We start from the raw sequence: 6,000 nt of genomic DNA on the forward strand, positions 1-6,000 counted from the left end.
CCTGTAATTCAGATATCCTTCTAGCTGAAGTAACTGTTAAAAGGAAGGCTGTTTTCCAAGAAATAAATTTTAAGTCTGCAGTAGCAGCTGGCTCAAAAGGAGGTAGAGTGAGCTTCTCCAAAACAAAATTAAGGTCCCAGGCAGGGGTAGGAGCTCTCCTGGGTGGTCTCAAGTTCTTTGCCCCTCTGAGATACTACTTGAGCAGGGGATGAGAAAAGAGGGGTGGGTTCTGTGTTATAGTGAGCTGAAATAGCTGAAGCGTGGATTTTAATTGAGGAAAAAGACAGGCCCTTGTGAAGCATCTCAGTTAAGTATTGGAAAATCTGAGGTAAATTGGGCGCTGCTGTGCTCATCCCTAAAGATTGGTTCCAGGAACAGAATCTTTTCCATTTGTCAGCATAAGACTTTCTAGTACTAGGTCTTCTCGCCTCCAAGATGACATCCATCCAAGGTTTGCTGAGGGATGCTAAGGATGAATTTAAGTGATTAGCCAAGCTGCAAGGTTCAATGTTGGGAGCTGAGGGTGCAAAATTTAGTTCTCCTGCTGAGACAGCAAGGAAGGTGTCAGAAGCAGGTGCCAGGGAGATATTTGTGACACTGCGCAGGAGTGGTTGCCAGTGTTGGCGTGGCCAGTCTGGAGCAATCAAAATCATTCTTGGTTTGTCCTGTTTGACTTTTAGCAGAACTTTGGAGAGCAGAGTCAGAGGGGAAAAAGAGTAGACGGATAGGTTTTTCCAGCTGAAGGACAGAGCATCCACTTTCCAGGCTTTTTTGTGGGGAGTCCTTGTGCTAAATTTGTCCAACTGGTAGTTCTGGAGGGAGGCAAATAGATCCATGTCTGGGCTACCCATTTCCTTGTCAACATGTTGGAAATCCGTGGTTCCAGTTTCCACTCGTGTGGATCCATGAGATTTCTGCTTAGTCCGTCTGCCAGTGTATTCAAATTTCCTGGCAGGAATTGAGCTTGTAGGTGCACTTGGTAGCTCAAGGCCGTGTTCCACAATGCCATGGCTAGTCTGCAGAGGGGTAGGAATGTGTACCCCCCTGCTTGTTTATGTACCACATAACCGTGGTGTTGTCCGTCTTTACCATTAGTTGTCCTGGAAGAATGTAGTCTTTGAAGGCTGTCAGAGAATTCTGTACAGCTAACATTTCTTTTTGATTGATATGTAGGTGCATTTGATTTGGATTCCATTTGCCCTGAATGCACTTCCCTGCCAGGTGAGCCCCCCATGCATAGTCTGATGTGTCTGTAGTTAGGGTTTGGGCGGCAGGGGCTAGTGTGAATGGAAGTCCCTTGTTTTGGTGGCAGGCCTCTGCCCACCATTGGAACTCCAGGCGTAGGCAAGGTATGATAGGAATCATTGTTTCCAGGCTGTGACAATGTTGACTCCATAGTCTTAAGTACCACTGAAGTTTCCTCATATGCAGTCTTGCATATGGAATTAGAAGAATGCAGGAGGCCATGAACCCCAAGGCTTGCAGTATTTGTCTTGTAGAAAGCAGAGTTTTTGTGGTCACTTGTCTGATATGTTACCAAATTAATTTGCTTTTCTGGCGTGAGGAAAGCCATCTGGGCAGTTGTACTCAAGCTTGCACCCAGGAATGTAATCTGTTGAGAGGGTATCAGTTGTGATTTATTTGCGTTTATGGTGTACCCCAGAGAAGTTAGAACCCTTTTTACAAACTCCAGATGATTTAGGAGTATGGCCTGGTTTTCTGCCTGAATTAGACAATCGTCCAGGTATGGATATATTTGAATATTTCTTTTCCTGCAAAATGCGATTACTGGAGCCAGGCACTTTGTGAATACCCTGGGTGCAGTAGACAAGCCAAACGGCAGTGCAGAGAACTGATAATGCAAGTAGTCTACTGCTTTGAAGCATAGGTATCTTCTGCAAGATTCCCTGATTGGGATATGCAGGTAAGCTTCTTTTAAATCAAGAGTTGCCAACCAGGCATCTTTGTCTAGCATAGGAAGCAACTGGTGAAGGGTCAGCATCTTGAATTTTGGAATGTCCAGAAAGGTGTTTAGAGTAGACCGGTCCAGAATTGGACTCCATGATTTGTCTTTTCTGGGTACCAGGAAAGGCCTGGAATAGAAACCTTGTCCCTTTTCCTCTTCTGGTACCGGTTGAATAGCCCCCATGTGTAAGAGAGAAAGTACTTGTTTTTTGAGCCTCTGCCCACTGATCTGGGGGCAGGTTTGGCCACCCGTTTGGTGTTGGCAACATGTGGAAATGAAATCTGTATCCCTGGGACACTACATTTAGAACCCATTTGTCCTGGGTTATGAGTTTCCAGTTTTTTGCAAGAGCAGCAATTTTTCCCGCCAAAGGGCTGGCTACAAGGTAAGGGCTTGGTAATTTTAAAGGAAAGTCATTGAGACGGTTTACCATAAGAGGGGGGGGGTCTTATTTCCAGATTTGGAGGTGGAGGCCCCCCATTGCTTATTTCTGAGAGTCTCCTGGGACTGAAACTTGGAGTTTTTGGTGCGTCTGGGTTTGGCTTGAGAGGATCTGGAACGAGCTGGAAAGGACCAGTTCTTAGTAGGCCAGTGCCTACTAAATCTTGGAGGTTGCACTTGTAAGATATCTTTTACAGTTTGCATAGATTTAGCTTTATCTTCCATCTTTTTTAGAACTTCTTCAGCCTTACTGCCAAAAGGAGCATCTAACAATTTCGCTTTAACATGATCAGGCAGGGATTGCTCCTTAAGCCAAGCATGCCTGCTAAGCACAGACCCTGTCAGAGCAGCCTTGCAAGAGGCCTTTAAGGAATCAAAACCACACTGCAAAGTATGTTTTCCAACTTGTTCAGCAGAATGCAATAAATTCTGTAAATCTTTACTTTCCACACAGTCAGAAATCAACATAATTTTCTGCTTAAGTAGTTCAATAATATGCTGTTGATATTTTAACATATGAAATTGGCAGTTTAAAGCCCTGATTGCCACGGCTGCAGAAGTATAAACCTTTTTACCCCATCTATCCAGCACCCTGGAGTCTATCAGAAGGGGTAGGATTTTTAGCAGTAGAAGCCTTAATGCCCTTGGGTCCCTGAGAAATGCTTTCTGGATCTGCAGCAGGATTTTTGAAAAGGAACTTGTGCGACTCAGGAACCCTGTAGTATCAGTCAGGTTTACTAGAAGCCGGAGGCAGGGAATCACGGGCCATACTGGATTCCGAAAACACATCATCAACAATATCTAGTACAGGAGGTATAGCCAAAGGCCTATGCTGAGGTAGATGAAGGAAATCCCTAAGCCTCTTTTTGATTCAGAAAATTCCTGACTTTCCCAGTGGAAATGCTCCCTTAAGGTATGTAAAGTTTCCCCAAAAGAAAAGTCCTCGGGGGGAAGCAGAGGGAATGGAATCCTCTGCATCAGAATCCTCATAAGTAGGGATGGATAAATCCAGGTCAATAGAAGAATCAGAAGAAACAGAGTCCTGAACAGAAGATACATAGTCAAGCTCAGCCCTACGCCTCTTAGAAGGTGGGGGGGGGGTTGACTACCCTTGATTAGAGTAATAAGATCTTCAGCCATTTTGATAATTTGTTTTTTAGGGATAGGGGCCTGAACATGTGGCCTGGGAGTCGTTTTTTTAAGACACAGATCGAGATTTAGGCCTTAATATAGTAGGTGGAGTCTGTTAATATGCAAGTCTGCAGGTCTGAATACAACCTCAGAAGCCGGTGCCTGCACAGCGCTCCGGACCCATCCAAGGTAGAGATATCCGCGGGTTCCATAGGTGAAGCATCTCGCTGCATACCGGACTCCGAATGGGTCTCAGTAGAGGCCTGCGAGTCAGAAGTAGCGGGTATCAAGGGCTAGGAAAGCACCTCACTGAGTACCAAACTGGCGACTGGCTTAGTAGAAGAGTCGTCATCAGTTTTGGACCTCGACAGCCTCTTTTTCTTTGTGTTTTTTCAGAATCCTGGTAGTCGGATGGCTAACTAGCATCATTTCTGGATAATTAAACCGAGAACCAAAATATTTATTGGCAAAAATGTACCGATGACAGATAGTGCGCTGATTGAATAAAGCACAAAACCTACACCAAGGTACGTCGTGGTCAGGGCCTAGGCAAGGCATACAGTACAGATGAAAATCCTTAAGTATTTGCTTTCCACAAGTAATGCAATTAACTTTTACTGACATCTGTAAGGAGCAAGAAAAATGGGGTACTTAGCTTTAGGTTGAAGACTTCAGTTCTGAAACTAGAAAACGAAAATTTCAGGAATCGGCTGACCGGCACTTGTGAACTGCTTCTGCTTTCGGCACAACATTGTGAACCGCTTCTGCTTTGGGCAAAACATAGCAAGAAAGACTGATGTAATGCCGTCGGCTACATGTTTCATACCCCTGACGACCTGCCGTCATGGAAGAAGGGACAGCAACTGATGCAGGACCCAAGACTTTGTTAATCAGGCCGACTGAGGGCAACCTGCCAGCAGATTACCCAAATGTAATGACTGCAACAGTGAAACACGAAGAACATCAGGGACACAGTGCTCCAAAGTGAGCCTTGTTTGGGATCTGGCGAAACAGGGAGTCCAGTCCCAGGTTTGGAGCACACTGATGTGCTTGATGCAGAGAGCTGCGTCTTAAAATACTGTGTAAATCCATTCTTGTTCTTAGTGACAGACTCCCACCAGTGTCAGTGGTGAGGATTGAGGCTCCTTGATCACCGGCTTGAGGTAGAGAGGCCATCACAGGGAGTTTTATAAATTCTGGCAGACCATCAGATACAATAATTCACAACTTCTTTGCTCAAGAATTCTGGGCAAAGCTAAAAATAATAGCAGTATAAAGGGTCAAAATGAGAAGCACATTTTAAATATTACTCTAATTCAACTAAGTTAATAGATCAACACATTTTGCAACAACGTGCATTTTTGGGCAATAAGAAGTATGAAACTCTGATGTCTGGATTTACTGACCATCTGCAATCGTGAATGATTTACCAGCAAATTACTTAAAAGAGGTACAGCAAAATTATTAGGCAAAATCAGGGACGACAGGTACACATTACTCCCCAATGAGCTAAATAAAACTGACTTACCCTGCTGATGTTTGACAATTGCTCAACAACAGTTACTCGTCTGGCGTGGCAGTATCAGTATGTACAAGGCATTGTTATTTGCTGAAATAAGTGAAAAACTAGTTAAGAATATTATTAGAAAATATTGGCCAATACTAAATGACATACCTGGATTATACCAGTTAGTGTTAAATTAACCTACTTTTTGGTATAAGTGCTGTACAACTCAAACAGACATAATGTTATAAGGAGCAACCTAAACACCTATCTTATTTTACCAGCAACAAAAAATAAACTTTTTAGTGCAATGAATGTGTCTACTGTCCGTACAGTTACACTGAAAAAACTATTTAAGCACTAATTTTTGGTGATAATTTTATCATGATAGTTTATAGTAATTGTAATAAGCAGAACACAATATAGATGGCGAAGTGTGACTGCTGCAAAGTGTATTATGTTGGGATGACCAACAGAAAACTAAAAGGAATGTATAGGGTATCATTTTTCCGATATTAGAAGACAGGTGGTAACCAATATTTTACATAGGCATATACCAGAGCAAGGAATTGAACACAGTTGTTTAAGTTTATGATTTTAAAGGTTGCACAAGTGCCAATACGAGGTACAGATATTACACTAACTATGGAAAATGAAGAGATGAAACAGATTTTAAGAATGAGAGCACATGTAACACGTGGTTTAAATGGCACTGTCACTTTAAAACCTTTGTTGAAACAGTTGCACCAACAAGTGTAATTAGTCAAGTCTCGTGTTTTACAGTATAAAATGTGGTTGGTTTTACTAGTGTTTTGGATTAAAGTATTTTATCTGCAGCGGTTCCAGTGGATTTTTTTCATTTAATTTTATCCACTACACTGTGTAATGAAATTATCAAAACGCAGTTTAGACAGAAGTTGAAAAGGGACCATCATTAAAACCGGGTTTTAACATCTAT

General features: G+C 42.7%; 1 protein-coding gene across 2 annotated transcripts in view; it reads right to left on the reverse strand.

Annotated features, from left to right (window-relative positions):
- The window catches only part of CCHR9.PART0H11orf58 (chromosome chr9.part0 C11orf58 homolog), a 284,231-nt gene that overhangs the window by 21,554 nt on the left and 256,677 nt on the right, over positions 1-6,000 (reverse strand). The window contains exon 5 of one of the 2 annotated variants that reach the window (XR_006366214.1): positions 5,067-5,147. The exons of the other annotated variant lie outside the window; for it this stretch is intronic. The gene's annotated coding sequence lies outside the window, so the exon portion shown is untranslated. The remainder of the gene's footprint in view (positions 1-5,066; positions 5,148-6,000) is intronic. 2 annotated transcript variants of the gene reach the window in all.

The sequence above is a fragment of the Protopterus annectens genome, chromosome 9.part0 (genome assembly GCF_019279795.1).
Source record: "Protopterus annectens isolate FY-2018-M chromosome 9.part0, PAN1.0, whole genome shotgun sequence".
In the NCBI taxonomy this organism is placed as follows: domain Eukaryota; kingdom Metazoa; phylum Chordata; order Ceratodontiformes; family Protopteridae; genus Protopterus; species Protopterus annectens.